Source organism: Pipistrellus hanaki (assembly GCF_964339955.1).
Source record: "Pipistrellus hanaki genome assembly, chromosome: 2".
NCBI classification, from domain to species: Eukaryota; Metazoa; Chordata; class Mammalia; order Chiroptera; family Vespertilionidae; genus Pipistrellus; species Pipistrellus hanaki.
The window spans coordinates 167,002,915-167,019,302 of NC_140504.1; the positions used below are offsets into that span (position 1 = coordinate 167,002,915).

At 40.2% G+C, this 16,388-nt stretch overlaps 1 protein-coding gene across 2 annotated transcripts in view; it reads left to right on the forward strand.

The window, feature by feature from the left end:
- ELAVL4 (ELAV like RNA binding protein 4) overlaps positions 1–16,388 on the forward strand; it is a gene marked incomplete at its 5' end in the record, with an annotated part of 137,539 nt that overhangs the window by 29,849 nt on the left and 91,302 nt on the right. The gene's annotated exons all lie outside the window — the stretch shown is intronic.

A 16,388-nucleotide genomic window follows, 5' to 3' on the forward strand; every position in this document is an offset into this window, starting at 1 on the left:
ATAGAGAGATGTTTTTAGAGACTTTGATTTAATTTCAACATTCTCTCAAGTGTTGGTTTCTTATGATCATCTTTTTTACCCTTTCTGTGGTTAGAATGAGCGGGAGGGGTGGGTGGATTTTTTAGATGTCACCAGGGATGGGAAGGATGAGGCCAGGCGCAGGAGCACACAGCTGCTGGCTAAGCCACCTGCAGAGGAACAGCCAGGTGGAAATCCCAGTGTCCAAGGGACTCAGTTGTTTGTTTTAAGAGTCAGGAAACCTGGCATTTGGGGCCCCAGCATGGAAAGCATAGCAACAGGGATTCTGAGGTTGGTGTTTGGGCAGGTGGAGAGACAGGTGAAGGTTGTGAGGTCTGTCCACCAGAAGCTGTTGAAAAGTTCTGGTACTGAGATCAGTGGGAAATGCCAGAGGCCAATCAGGCTCAACCAGAGGTTCTGGTAACCAGCCTACCTGAGTCTGTTTCCTCCTGTTTAAAATGATGGTGATTCTATCAATCTCATGGGGTTGTTATATGAGGTAAATGAAACTCACATGAAAACACAAGTACTTGAGAAAATGTGGCCTTTCCACTTTCCCCCCCATCTTTTTTCTAATACCCCTCCCCCTCCTTCCTTCTTATACTGCTCCATTTCACCTTTTAGGAGCTAGTAGTACACAGAAATATACTAAAATATTCTATACCAAGAATATTCACTAAGGCTTCTAAGGGAGATGGTGATACAATAATTTCTAAGACACTTAGTCTGATACGGTCCTTTGAAAAAAAAATGGAAGCAACAGTCTATATTAGTCAGAATAGGTGAATTACTGTAGCAAGCAACCCTCAGATCTCAGATGCTTAAAATAGTCAAGGTTATTTCTTACTCATATCACAGTTCAACATGGGTCTGCAGGGGGCTGTGCTCCACACAGTCATTCAGGGACTCAGCCCCATCTCAGCTAGTGGCTCTGCTCTCCTTTAAGCCTCCCAGGCCCCTCTTGTACCCTCTGCATATGCTTGGTAAGCAAGGGAAGACCGAAAATGGAGCACCATCCAGAAGTTGTAGGGATCAGACTTAGAGGCGATCACTTCCGCCCACCCTCCAATCACCAAAACTCAGTTTCTCAGCCCCACTATGGTCTAGCTGGGTGGCCAGGCAGAAATGGCCATGGCCAGAGCTAACCCCAAGTTGGGCAAACTATTGGGAAAGTAGTGAATAAGCTCCTTTCCCTGGCGCTATGTAAATAGAGTCCACAAGCACGGATTTGGAATGTTCTGTTGGGGCAAGGTGGGGACATTCAAGCCAGGGGAATGCAGATGACCCTTCTCTCTGAGGTTGTCTGATTCAGTAAAAACAGCAGAAACTAGGAGCCGAATTTCTGGTGCCTTAAATTGAGTTCTTGGAGTAGAAATAGAACGTTGAATTTTATTTCGTAAATTGTTCTTCCAGTTTGACATATTGGAGATTGTGAGCACGCACACTCACACCTGGCTGCCCGCCACCTTCTGCCATTGCAGATACGCTTACAGGAAACCGTAAGTGGATCCGCTTTTGATGCTGGCAGCATCTTACTAAAATGGTTTTGCTGGCATCATGGAACAGGAGCAGAATTCAGCTGGGACCAATAATGAGGCTATTTAGAAAGTTCTTTCCTCCACCCCCTGACAAGGCAGATGTGGTGGGGATTTTTCCACTCCCATTCTGTCGATGGTGGCCGAAATTAATTCAAGGCCATCAAAAATGTTTAGACCTCGAGAGTTGAAACCCCAGACCCATAAAGAGAACAAATCCTCTTTCTCCTATCTAGCAAGAGAAAAAGAAACTCATCCCAGAGTCCCTCAGCACAGAGATTTGTCACCTATTTGTTTTGTTAACAGATCTAGAAAAAGCATAGCCCTGTGTCAGTTTGGAAGGAAGAAAACTATTGGCCTCCATTAAAAATATCTCCAGATAACATTACTGTGGCTAGTGCTTTGCCCCCATGAAATCATATTATATTGAAACAACATTTTCTATCATCCACTTTAAACTTCCAGTCATTATTGCCTGAGGTTGAGATTTTATGCTTTATCCCCATTTAATAAACAAGAAGTCCAGAGAGATTAAATGACTTTCTAAAGGTCATTTAAGACATGGATTCAGGATTAGTACCCAGATCTCTACACTTCCAAAATCTTTCACTAGACACATTATAATCCACTAATGTGTTGTTTTTGTTTTTGTTTTGTTTTTTGGGGGGCACTACAGGTCATTATAACTGATTCTGTCCACATATTGATCCATTCTTCCAACTTCCCATCCACAAACTCTATTAGGCATGTGCTTAAGATACAGAGATGAATAAAAATCTTTGCCTTCAAGAAGTTCCCAGTTTAGTAGGAGAGATGGATATGTAGATAAACAAATGATGGGTACAATTATATGTAAAGACAGGGTACAATGGGCATGCACATGGGGAAGAAGCAGGACTGAGCAGAGTGAAAGCATGGTCAGTTCTTCCTGGGAAAGTCAGAGATGGTTTCACAAAGGAAGTGACATTTAAGCTGAATTTTAATGATCGTTAGACACTCAAGGGGTATAGGGACATCCCAGGCAGGGCACCAGCTTGTGCAACAGCATAGCAGCTTGAGAGAATATGCCCACATAAGGATATCCTGTATACTTGGGGATGTTTTGGGGACTGGTGAACCCCGGGGGAACCCTGGAAGTATGGCAAGACTAAAAGTGAAGCATGGTAGTCTTGTGATGCTTGTGTTCATCCTTGTTCCTAAGAGCATAGTGACACCTCATTTCTCATAGGGTATGTTTTGGGTCTGATCCACTCAGTCTAGTCCTAGATTATATTCTGTTCTTGTTTTCAATCAGTAAACCTAACTGGAGTTGCTCAAAGGTCCTGAACCATGTCACATTCTTGCTACATGCCCTATCCCAGCACTAATAACAGTATTGAGTGGGTGCCAAGGAAATGGGTGGTGATTTTTAAATACTTAGAAGTCACCCTAACCAGTATGGTTCAGTGGATAGAGCCTCAGCCTGCAGATTGCAGGGTCCCAGGTCCAATTACAGTCAAGGGCATGTACCGTGGTTGTGGGTACATCCCCAGTGGGGGGAGGGGTGCAGGAGGCAGCTGATCAATGTTTCTAACTCTATCCCTCTCCCTTCCTCTCTGTAAAAAAATCAATAAAACATATTTTAAAAATAAGTAAGTAAAATAAAATACTCAGAAGTCAAGCAGTGAGCTCAGGAGGATGATATCAGGGTGTGGCATTGTGAGAAAGCACCGTGGCCTTCAGTTCAATTAGGTAACCCAGCACTATATCAGTCATGGGTGACAGATGAAGATGGGTTCTTGCCCTCAAAGAGCTCACAGTTTTGAGTGGAAGGTGGATGTGGGTGGATGTGGAAAGCAGTAATTGCAATTCCCAGAGGAATGGAGTAATCTGAAGAACAAGTTCTGTGAGAGGTCAAATAGGGAACTGCTAATTCTGTCTGGGGGAAATTGGGAGGCTTTACCTTCTGCTCCCAGGCCGTTGTAAACTCCCAAGGCAGGGGATTTGTGTGCCTTGTTTAGTGTTGAATCCCTGGTGTCTGGCACATAGTAGGTGTTCAATAAATATTTCCTGAATGAACTCATGGACATTAACACTTTAACTTGATTTTGAAGGATAAGTATGTACTCACTAAGCAGAAGAAGCAGGGGAAATTGTGTTCCAGGCAGAGAAAATAGCTTGTACATTTGTATTTGCCTAACTGTTGTTTCTCCAAATGTAATTCCAGAGGGTGTCCCTGTAGTGTCAGTGTCCATGGGCTTTCTGGATAATGGCCTTTTTCTTTTTCTTTTTCTTTTTTTTTTCTTCTTTTTTTTTCTCTCTTTTTTTGCCAAATGCCCCTCATACATTGCTGTGCCAAGTATCTTAGCAAGAAGGTTGATCACACCAGCACATATTAGCCAAGGACTTTGTCAATACCCAGAAGTAGGTATTAGGTTAAGTTGGTCATAAGCAATTTGACCATGTAAACTGATTTGCCTTAGATAATGCTGGTTTGTGCCTATTGTCTCTATTATTTTGACAGAGCCTCCTTACTCTCTCAAAAGTATTTGGGTTTGACCCACAGAAGGAAGGAAGGGTCTCTTCTCTCAAGCATTAGTCAAGAAAAGTGGTACCAGATTTCAGGAGCACCAGTTCAACTCTTCTTCAGCAGATATTTATTGAATGTGATTTTGTTCAGGATACTCCAGGGATCCCTAAGGATGAATAAGACGTGATTGTACATATCCTGTCTTTCTCACAGTTGGCTGTAAGAACAGTACAGTAAGCACTCTGTGTTTATTGAATGATTATAATGAGTCAATGTATGATACTTAACCCCCCTGCCATAGATAGCCTCATCTGTCAGTGCAGAGGTAACAAGAATAGTGCCTACCTTATAGGATGGTTGTGATACTAAATGAGTTAATACATATAAAGAGCTATGACTAGTGCCTGACACAGTGAATGCTCCATAGATAGTAGTTACTTTTTGAAAGTACTTTGTGAATGAAATAGAGCTACCTATAGCTTTCTGAAGCTTAAAAGTGAGAAAAGCAGATATTTGGAAGCTTTGTTTAGAGAGGACTGAATTTTTTAATTTATTCAACCATTGCTTATTATAAACCAGACAGGAGCTCAAGCCTGGTAGGAGAAACAGACATGCAAAAGCCTACATACATTTGTGTCATGAAACAACATCCTATAAGCTTATGGAGTGTGTTAGAGGTCTGCTGGTTACCCTTCACAGACCACTCATTGAAAATTTCATCAGAAGAGGATATGGGCATTGATCAGTGTTAATCAAAGAAACAATGTGATTAGACTGGAATTTTAGAAAGATCACTGTGACTGGTAAGTGGTGTTCAGTCAAAACTGGAGGTAAGGATATGTTGATGATAATAACCCAGGAGAGAGATGCAGAGACTTGAAACAAGGCAGTGATGGTGGATATAAGAACATTAAGGAAATAGAATATACACAGTTAGGTGGTTGGCAGGACTCCTATGAAGCTTACAGACAACTTTTCTTGATTGGAGAGAGGTAGATCTTGAAGGACAAGGTCAAAACACCAAGTCCTCTCTGGGTTCCTGTGAAACCTGTGTTTGTTAACAGTGAGTGTCCCCACTGTTAATGGTTGTACTTTGGTTTCTGTAAGTGAAGAATATTTGGGAGGTAGATTAATTGTGAAGCTTTAAGACCGTAGAAAACATAAGAGGAACAAGCACTATTATCCTAGGTGTTTTTGAAGTCTCAGAAACAGACATCACATTTGGAATCTGGGAGAGCAATTATCAAATGCTTTGGATTAGATGCACTAGACAAGGAAGCTTGGGCTTGGGGATAGCATTGATACTAGAACCCAAGTTTGATTCCCAATTCACTCTTTTTCCCACTGTAGTCTCATTTAGACTAGACTAGACTGTTTTTTTTCACTGGATGCTGAGTTTCTCAGAGTGCCCCAGGAAGTGTGTGGGTGTGGATAAATGTTTAAGGGATCCCACTCTTTTTCCAACCAAGAGAACAGCACCATTTTATTTGTTTATATATTAGGATTTTCATAAACATCTATAATAACAAAGGCATAATATGCAAATCAGCCAAATGGCCGAACAGGGGAACAACTGACCAGGCGACCTTCAGACGAAGCTGGGGCTGCGAGGGCTGAGGCAGTCGGGCTGCGAAGGCCTACTCTTGCACGAATTTCATGCATCTGGTCTCTCCTTTATTTATAAGAAAAAGTACTTACTGGAAAAAGATTGAAAGTAAATCCTCTGGAGTTACAAACTGGCTAAACTGCCTCGTGCTCCTACAGTGAATAAATACTTACTCTCCTTAAACTAATTTCATATATAATATAATCACATAATGATATTATTTTATACACATATACAAAAAATACACATATTAAATATCACCTAATTTTACTGTCTATATAAGCAATAGCATTAGTTAAATAATATCTAGTATATGCTATTGATTCTCTTAGGCATTCGTACTTTATAAAATTTTTCCAGCATCCTGGTTGCATAGAATATGGAATGTGGGTAGATGATAAATTCATACTTCAGGCTGCACCATGGGCAGTACACTTCTGTTTTCTATATCTTTCACACCATCCAAGCCTTATTGGAGTTCTCTGTGGGTGAAGACTCCTCTTGCTGTAGAAGCACAAATTCTGTGTGTAAACCCTCACGTCGTATTCAGTAAGCAAGGTTGCAGCCAGAACATTGCCATCACTTCACATAAAACAATGTATCTTTTGAGAAAACTCGTTTTAGCTCAATGAATTTGTCCTAGAGAGTGACTTCCAGTTTAGAGTTTCTGATTTTAGTTGCATGAACATTTCTAAAGAACAAAAATATATTTGGCAGAGATTTCTCTTATCAGAAAAATGATTCTGTGGAGGGGTAGATTCTAAAAGCTCATTTGGTGGTGATAGTGGGGGGGATTTATCTTCGGGATTCATCTATTTTTCATTGATTTCTAATAGAAGTCATATCTTAGCCCGACCACTGAATAAGTTATTACCCTTACCTAGAAGTTTTGACTTCAGATTAAAGACATTAGTACATTATTAAAATGTTTTTAAGTGTTTTCCCTAAGGCAGTGGTCAGCAAACTCATTAGTCAACATAGCAGCAAACCGTGGCTCACGAGTCGCATGTGGCTCGCGAGCTGCAGTTTGCCGACCACTGCTTAGCCCATCATGTGAATATATTAATTTATTTAACACATATTTTACTTTAACACATATTAACTGGGGTGGACTCTGAGACAGCCAGGTACTCAGCTGGAGAAGAACAAGACATCTAAGGACAGTTCTTGCCCTGGAGTATCTTGAAAACAGATCAAGGAGACAGAGACCTGTGAACAACTGTGGTGCTACTCTGGCATGAGGTCTATGGAGGCAGGAAGAAGAAAATGCTGTTAAAGCTCTGATAATGAAACAGCTCATTTTGCTTAGTGAGGTTGAAACCTTGAAGGATGAGTATAATTTTCCAGGGAGAGAAGGCATTCCCAATGAAATGAACAGCAGGAACAAAGGCATGGGTAGAAGGACCAACCGATATGGGAGAGTAGACTGGCATGTCTAGAACTGAATATGTGGAAGGGAATGTTCCAGATGAGTCAGGCAGCTTAAGTGAAGGTCAGGTCATATAGAGCCTTGATGAATAATTGGACTTGTCCTGATGAATAATTGGACTTGATATAAGGATTGAGGATAATGGAAGGTTAAAAGAGTACCAGAGCATAGGTTAAACCATGTGTTTTATAAAAACCTGTTAACATTTTGAGTACTTAACAGAATATTACATACTCTGTAATATGTGATTTAAGGCTCACAACCATCGCATTATTATTGTCCACATTTTAAATAGGATAACACTGAAGTTCAGTGAATAGCTATACTTAGTCAGGATCCTGGTCAAAGCCCTTGGTTCTAATGCTTTTAACCAACCACCTCCAGTTCTTTTGTATTTTATTACAATAACACTGGTGACCAGACTAGATAGTGGAACATGATGGTAACCTGGCTCTTAATTTGAGACAGATTTTTTAATCTCCTTCAGAAGCTTGATTTCCCTTTAGCCAGCATTTTTATACTGTGAAATCAATTGAAAATTGGAGTTAATCTTACCAAAAAAATTGTTTACTAATTTAAAACTATTTATTTATAGACTTTGACATAATATAGTTGGTGGAGACTTCAGAAGTCATCTATTTTCATTTCTTATTTACTCAGGAAGATTCTGGTTCAAAGAGGGAGAAGTGATTTGCTCAAGGTCACAGAACTATTAGCAGTACAGATAGAATTGGCCTTGAGGTCTCCTGACTTCTCTTGATATGTTCCTTAGTGATTTAAAAAGGAATTTACTTTCAGGAACACACACTGAACACTTATTGTGCATAAGAGCCACTGTTCTAGACATTTTCTTCAGAACATCCTCTTTTACATGGGAACGTGTAAAACTTCATGTCAGGTGGATGGAATAGTTTGGCTTTCTGCTGATACCAAGTAAAAGATATAGGCAGAAAAATCTGTCTTTTGGTTCCATAGCTTGGAATTGGCACAAATAGATTATGTGGGCTTACATTATAATAAGTTTTTAGCAGTGAAGAAATCCATTGAAATTACTGTTCTGAACCCTTATGCATTTTGTTTCCTTGTGTCCTGAGGTGCCCATGTGCTAATAGAAAATAAAGAACAAAATTCAAGCAGAAGTTTATATATTATTTTAATTGTAGAACCTTCAAGACAAAAAACAAGTTTTAAAATTCTTGAACAAGATGGAAGTTTTAATGATATGCTAAACATGTATGACACACACATTTTTCATCCCTAGCACTGAGCATTATAGAAGGCTAGAAAGCCTTTTGCAGGCATTCTTATTTCACTAACAATGTAAAAACAGTTAAATGTGATGATTATCTGATTATCAGATGATCCATTTTATGGATTATGAAGCTGGCAAGGTTCATAACATTTGGGATAAAGTTGGAATTATTTTTTATATTTTTTTCAGACATTCAGAGAACCTTGGGTTGCATGTAATTTAGTTTGTAAAACCATAATTTAGGCTTTAAAACCTGTTCTTCGCTCTTCTCAGTAAGGGAGCAAACTGAATAGTGAGGTCAGTATCAATAACCCTTTTAAGAGAGCTTTAGTGTAATTTCTATAATGACCTAGGATTAATGGTGACTCTGTAAAATAAAAGTTGTATATTTGTGAATAATTTCAGAGTAGGACCAGAGCTTTTCCAGGGACTGAAATTTTACAGGAGCCCAGCATCATTATGGTTACCACATAATATTATTTTACAAGAAGGTTAGCATTAAATAGGTATTTGTGGTCTACAAGGCTTTGGAGGTTGTAATATTAAAACTTCTGTTCAAAAATCTTACATTAAAAAAATACTCATCTTTGTTAAAGATGTTATCCTTTTCAAGGAGGTATTTTGAACTTGAAGCTGCCGTTGCTAAGCGGTTGCTAAGGGAAATGAGCTACTCAGCACTGATGTGTAACTTTACTCTTCTACTTAAAAGTAGTTAAATCATCACCCCTCCAGCTTCAGAGTCAAAGAGGGAGAGAACTAAAAAGGGTCAAGTGGAGAGTTGCCTCTTTCTGACAGTTAGTTATATAGCATGCCTTTCTTGTTTTTCGTGTTTTTTCTTTACCTCCCATACAGAAAGGAAGCAACCTTTCTGTGCATAATAGGTTGAAAAGGTAAACTAGTCTATTGAGAAGGGCAGAGCTTATCATGAATATAGACCGTCCATGGCTAAGGCAGAAAAGAAGCATCTGAGCACGGAGAAAATTGTTTCTGCTGATGAACAACCTCAAGAAACGATTTTTATAATAACTCGGCATTAAGTGTGACTTGATAAAGAAAGTTATGTATTAATGAATAAAGAATCAAGTAATGTGCCCTAAGTATTTGGTTCAAAAATTTTTCAAAAATATTTAGAATCAATTATTTATGTTCTTTTATTGAATGCCCACTATGTTGCAGGCAATGGTATTCTATGTGCTGGGGTTATAGGCAAATAACCTACAATTTCTACACTGCAAGCTCACAGAACAGTGTGAAAGTAACAAAGGACTGTAATTCATTGAATACAGTCTGTAACAGAATTGTTTAAAAATTGTTGAAGTTTAGTGTTATACCCACAGTTAAATGTCCGATAAATAAAATTCGAAAAGATTGATGTCTTGGGGCTTTAGTAGGTGATTCCATATAAAGATCAGGCACTGTTTTCTCTACTTATGGAGATGAAGAAGGGAATAGCACACAATAATAGCAAGCAAAAGCATGTCCCTTGTAAGTCTCAGAGGACCAGGATTCTTATCATCACCTGGTGTCAGAATACTGAAATTACAAGCATAGTTTAGTTTTATTTTGTTATGTGTTTTGTCTTTTTAATTATTGTTTTCCATGCCAGCAGATGTCAACATTACTCTGAATATTGGTTTCTGAGTATAGAATAAAACAGAATAAGACTGAGATTTCTTTAGATCTACAATTTTCTACATAAGGTAGTATTTATAGTGAAAAGTGTGGACAAAGTTTGGACATATATAAGTTTGAAACCTAAATTTGCCTCTTTCTAGCCATATGATCTTCAGAAAATCACTTAAATTCTCTAATTTTTAGTTTCCTTTTCTGAAGTCTCAGAGTTGTGAGATTAAATGAGATTTATAGGCAAATTACATAATGCAATGTGTGACACATAGTGGAGGCTCAAAAATACTAATTCCTGTTCCTTTAGAAAAGTACTTACTCAATAACATTCCTCTATTTATAATTTTTAAAATGGAAGAGTTTAGAATAGATTCAGAGGAAATCTTGGAGGGGTCTAGCTCTAATGAACTGACTGCCATTATTCCCTTACTGCCCTCCTCTCCCACCTTTGTTTTATATGAAATATACTTATTTTCCTAGACAAATCCTATCATCCTTTAACTTGAGCCTCAGTTACAGCTTCTCCCATGAAGCCTTCTCCCATCACTCCAGATGGCATCAGTACCACTGACTATTCTTAATCATTTTTATTTTTCAATTACAGTTGGCATACAATGTTATATTAGTTTCAGGTGTACAATATATTTTTTTAATATATTTTATTGATTTTTTACAGAGAGGAGGAGAGAGGGATAGAGAGCTAGAAACGTCGATGGGAGAGAAACATCGACCAGCTGCCTCTTGCACGCCCCCTCCTGGGGATGTGCCCACAACCAATGTACATGCCCTTGACCGGAATCGAACCTGGGACCTTTCAGTCCGCAGACCGACGCTCTTCCACTGAGCCAAACCGGCTTCGGCGATATATTGATTAGACATTTATATCAATGGAATGTTACTCAGCCATAAAAAAAGAATGAAATCTTACCATCCCTGACAATAAGAGGTCCTAGAGGATATTATGCTATGTAAAATAAGTCAATCAGAGAAAGACAAATGCCATATTATTTCATTTATCTGTGAAATCTAATCTGAATAAACTTCAGCACTTTGTTCCGATACTATTCTTTTAAGATTCTTCCTTACACTACTAGAATTGATTTAGCCTAGCCTGATCACCCACAACTGCCCTTCCCTCTTGGCCTCTAACCACCTCTACCTCAGCCCCAACACCATGGCTTTGTCAAGAAGAACATCCCGAAGGTCTCCCAGTCTAATTAGCATATTACCTTTTTATTAGTATAGATAGAGACCTGGTGCACGGTTGGGGGCTGGCTGGTTTGCCCTGAAGGGTGTCCCGGATCAGGGTGGGGGTCCTGCTGGGGTGCCTGGCCAGCCTTAGTGAGGAGCTGAGGGCTCTTTTCAGGCTGGCCACACCTTCTTCAGGGTGGGAGTCCCCACTGGGGTGCCTGGCCAGCCTGCGTGAGGGGCTGATGTTTATTTGCAAAACTGACCAAGCCTCCCAGTGGGGAACCTCACCCCATGGGGGTGTGGTGAGCCTGGGTGAAGGGCTGATGGCTGTTTTCAGACTGGTCAAGCCTTCCAGTGGGGACTCTAACCCCACGGGGCTTGACCAGCCTGAAAACATCCCTCAGCCTCTCACCCAGGCTGGTCACACCCCCTTAAGGGTGGGGGGGTCCTGCTGGGGTGCCTGGCCAGCCTGGATGAGGAGCTGATGGCAATTTGCAGGCTGGCCACATCCCCCAGTGATACAGGCTCCCAACCCCTCCTTTTTTTTTTTTTTTCCTTTTTTCTCAGCGGCTCCTTGAGCAGAGGCTAGGGCCAGCTGGAAGCAGGTATCTGGGATTTATTTATCCTCTACAATTGAAAATTTGTAGCCTTGAGCAGAAGCCAGGGCCAGCCAGGGTGGGTGGGAAGCTTCCTCCATCGCCGGGGGCAACCCAAGCCTCCTGCTCACTCCAGCTCTGTGGCTGCCGCCATCTTTGTTGGATTAATTTGCATACTCACTCCTGATTGGCTGGTGGGTATAGTGGCTGGTGATGCCTGCCTGGTCGCCCCTAACCCCCTGCCTTTCTGCCTGATTGCCCTAACTGCTCACCTGCCTGCCTGCCTGATCTTCCCTATCCACTCGCCTGCCTGATTGCCCCTGACTGCCTTTGTCTCGGCCCCACTGCCGTGGCTTTGTCTGGAAGGATGTCCAGAATGACATCCAAAAGGTTGTTCAGCTGTCCAGTCTAATTAGCATATTATGCTTTTATTATTATAGCTATTTCTTAATTTGTGGTTACAGATTTATAAGTGAGTCCATATTTTAAACAATTCTTTATTGAATTATTATCAAAAGAATATGACCCAGTAATACCACTTCTAGGAATATGTCATAAGAAAACAGAAACACCAGTCAGAAAGGATATATGTGCCCCTGTGTTCCTAGCAGCACAATTTACAATAGCTAAGATTTGGAAACAGTCTAAATGCCCATCAGTGGATGAAGGGGTTAGAAAATTGTGGCACATCTACACAATAGAATACTACGCTACTATAAAAAAGAAGGAATTCTTACCATTTGCAACAGCATGGATGGACCTGGAGAGCATTATGCTAAGTGAAATAAGCCAGTCAATGAAAGAAAAATACCTCATGATCTCACTCATTTATGGATAATAAAGAACTTTATAAACTGATGAACAAAAATATGTACAGAGGCAGAGAAGCATCAAACAGACTGTCAAACTACAGCGGGAACACTGGAAGGGCTGGGCAAGGGGAAGGTAAGAGATCAACCAAAGGACTTATGTGCATGCTTATAAGCATAACCAATGGATGCAAGACACTGGGGGAGGGGGAGGGCATGTGCCAGGAGATAGGAGAGAGGATAGGGGAAGCTGCGGGGAGGTCAATGAGGAAAAAAGGAGACATATGTACTATTATTTGTAATACTTTAAACAATAAAATTTTTAAAGAAGAATATAATCTGGTTAAACACTATACCCTTCAATGGTAAGGTAGCTACTACATACTTCATCTGCTCAGTGGCCTTTGATTGGTAAAGATTTATACTTAAAGCCAAAACCGGTTTGACTCAGTGGATAGAGCATCGGCCTGCGGACTGAAGCGTCCCAGATTTGATTCCGGTCAAGGGCATGTACCTTGGTTGCAGGCACATCCCCAGGAGGGGGTGTGCAGGAGGCAGCTGATAGATGTTTCTCTCTCATCCATGTTTCTAACTCTCTATCTCTCTCCTTTCCTCTCTGTAAAAAATCAATAAAATATATATTTTTTAAAGATTTATATTTAGAGTAAAATTTTTTTTGCTCGTTTTTTTTTGTTTGTTTGTTTGTTTTGTTTTGTTTTTCCCCCAGTAAAGCTCATCTGAACTGCAATGAAAAGTTCCCTAAAATTCTTTCTTGCATGGATCTTCAGAAATCTGTGTATTCACATGTTGATCCTGCTGAGTTTTCTTGGACTATTTTGAAAGATAGAGCAGTGAAAACTTCAGGCAGGGACTCCACCTAACTTAGATTTCAAATGTGTTTTCACCTTTTTCAGAATTTTGTAAGTAAGGCAGTTTTCCTGTCCTTTACATTTTCTTTCCCTGAAAAAAAAACACCCTAGTGCTTGAAGGGTGCGGTCAAAGTCACAGTGGTTCTGGGAAGAATCCTTTCAGCTTTTAGCAGAAGGCTTAGTAGCATGGGAAGAAGATGGGAAGATCACATGTGAATTGACCTTCGGTTAGGTTACCTGCCCAGGTGAATTCTTGGCAATTTAAGTGGATTAAATAGCCATTTGTCTATATTTCCCACACCCTAGCACTCTTCTAGCTCTTTCCCACAATCGGCAGTAGACAGACTACATAGAAAGAGGAAGGCATCACACCGTCAGGTCATTTATTTCTAAGAGACCATCCACAGTGGATTCCTGACTCTACACGTGAACTCCATGTCAGGTGCATCTTATCTCTGCGGTATGTTTGCATTTTCCTATAAAAGTTGATATAATGTTTCTACAGGAAACACACACACACACACACACACACACACACACACACACAAACAGCACCACAATTCATCAAAGGAAAATTATGCTTTAAATGCTATCAAAAGCCTTTGAATATAATATAGCACTGTCTGGGCACACTAAAAAGTATCTTCCCTATGGGAAGACATGCCAGCAGTTTAGATTTATTGTTCGAAGGAAGAAGGTGTTCGAAGGAAGAAGGAGAGGATAAAAAGAAATTGAGCCACAGGGAAATGTCAGGTCCTAGTCACTGATGATGCTGTTTAAATGGCCTGCCGTAATCATATTAGGGCAGAGCTCATGAAATTCCTGATCTCTGTAGGACACTGAGAAAGACTGGCAGTGTGTGTGTGTGTGTGTGTGTGTGTGTGTGTGTGTGTGTGTATTTGTGAGTGTCTGTTTGCTTTATCTTCCCACCCCATTTTGCTAATTCAATTGAGGGGCAAGAACAGGAGGAAAAGGTCCGCAGCTGTGCTCGCAGGGACTGGTGTGAAGAGAGAGAGGCTCAGTCTGACTTGGAGTTTTGTGCTATGCACGTGAATGCTCTGGAACTGCCCTAATCGACTGAAAATGAGCCGGCTACGGTCATATGGAACAGGTCTGTTTAGCCACATCACTGGTTAGCATGGCAGATGGTAGACCGTCAATGGGTGGTATTGATTGGCTGGATTTGCCTCAGGGTAACAAGACTATGGGTCCTGAAAAACCTGCTTCATCTTATTTTCCTTTGTGCAGCTCCGTACAGTTGTGGTTTTCTTTTCTCACTCTCACAGCCCCCACGATCTTTTCCTCTTTTTAAGCCTTCCCTGGTAATCAAAATAGAGAGGTTACCTTGAGATGAATTATAACCAAGGCAAGAAAACTCGAGAATTTTTTATTTACTAGGCTGATTACATTTTAGCGTTTGAAGCAAGTGACATTTTTTAATTAGTGTTTAAGACATATGGTGAGTGTACAAATTAGCTTATTCCATACAACCAGAATTTGATGAGAGCAACTCCTCACTCCCCAGTTAAAAACTGTCATTTGAAACTCAATATATGCGAGGAGGTTAAATGGTATTAGGTGATGCAGCCTTGACTCAAAGATGAAGGAGACAGTCACCGTTGGGTGAGGCTAAATGTTGCTTGGATGGGCTGGGAAAAGACTGGTATCAACATTCGTGTTTGCAAGAGGATGTGAAAGTTCCAAGGCTTTAATTTTGTCCAGCCAAGAAAACAAAATCTCAGGTATCTGTGTGCGTGCGTTTCTCTTTTGGATATGCTGAAACGTACAATGAATGATGCTTGCATGCTCTGTATGTAATAAAATCATCCTCCTTAAAATCAGGCCCTGTAACAATACAAGTGATGAGATTTATTTTTGTTCAGGTGTTTCTTTATCTTTTCAGCATCCCCCTCCATCATCTGGGGCTTTCAACCTGGGACATTCTATTTGTTCCTGGCAGAGGAGCAGATTAATTGGAATAGAAATGTACAAAGGAGACACCAAGTTAGCTATACATCCAAAATAGTTCACCACAGAAATGTTCCACTTGGAGGCTGATCTGAGGGGAAAAGAACAGCAGTGGGGAGAGAGATGTGATTAGTTTGCTCTTGTGGTTGTTTATCACTATTGGTGTAACTGTTTTTAAAAGAGATGCTTATGATTTTTGTTTTTGTTTTTTACACTGTCTTTACTTTGAAGCTTTTGGTGATTTGCCATCATGAAAGACCATATCAAATAAACCTAGTGGTTTATTCAGAAGAAAGTTTTCCCTTAAACTCTTGTCTCCATCTTGTATTGCTTTGTCAATATGCATATTTTTGAATCGGGTTTTTATCACATGAATCAATATTTTTCTCTTTTTTGCTAAAGGAAAGTATTTCCATGGAGTGTTTGATTTTCCCCCCTTGCTCTGTCTTGGTTGGATTTTCCTTGTTCATCCTTTGCTGAATGAAACAAAGCTTGTATGTGCCTCATTCTTCATAGTTCTCTTTAGAATTGGTGAGGGTATTTTGTTTTGTTAATATAAGTCTGGAGATGGGATTTTATTATTTTATTTTGGCAAGATACAGAGAGAGAGAGAGAGAAAACAAGATGCCTATTAGAATGCTGGCATTTCTCATGTCACATCCTATACCCAAAAGCTATTCCAAAGGGGAAAAAAAAAAATCACGTCTTTCAGGATGGTTCATTTGAATCCGTGCACTCTACCCACCTGGTGGTTATATAGTGAACTGTTACTTTAAAGAGTAGTTTAAACACCAGCCATGTTTGGGGCAGGCTGCTCTTGCAAAGAGAGCAGTACATATAACAGGAGTCTACCGTGTGTGAGATAAGGGGAAAATGCAGCTCACTGACTAGAGGTTTTAATGTGCAAACTCCAGGGAAATAATATATTGACTGTTCCGTGGCGCGCAAGAAAATTGAAGAACCCTTTGCAGACGGAGTGC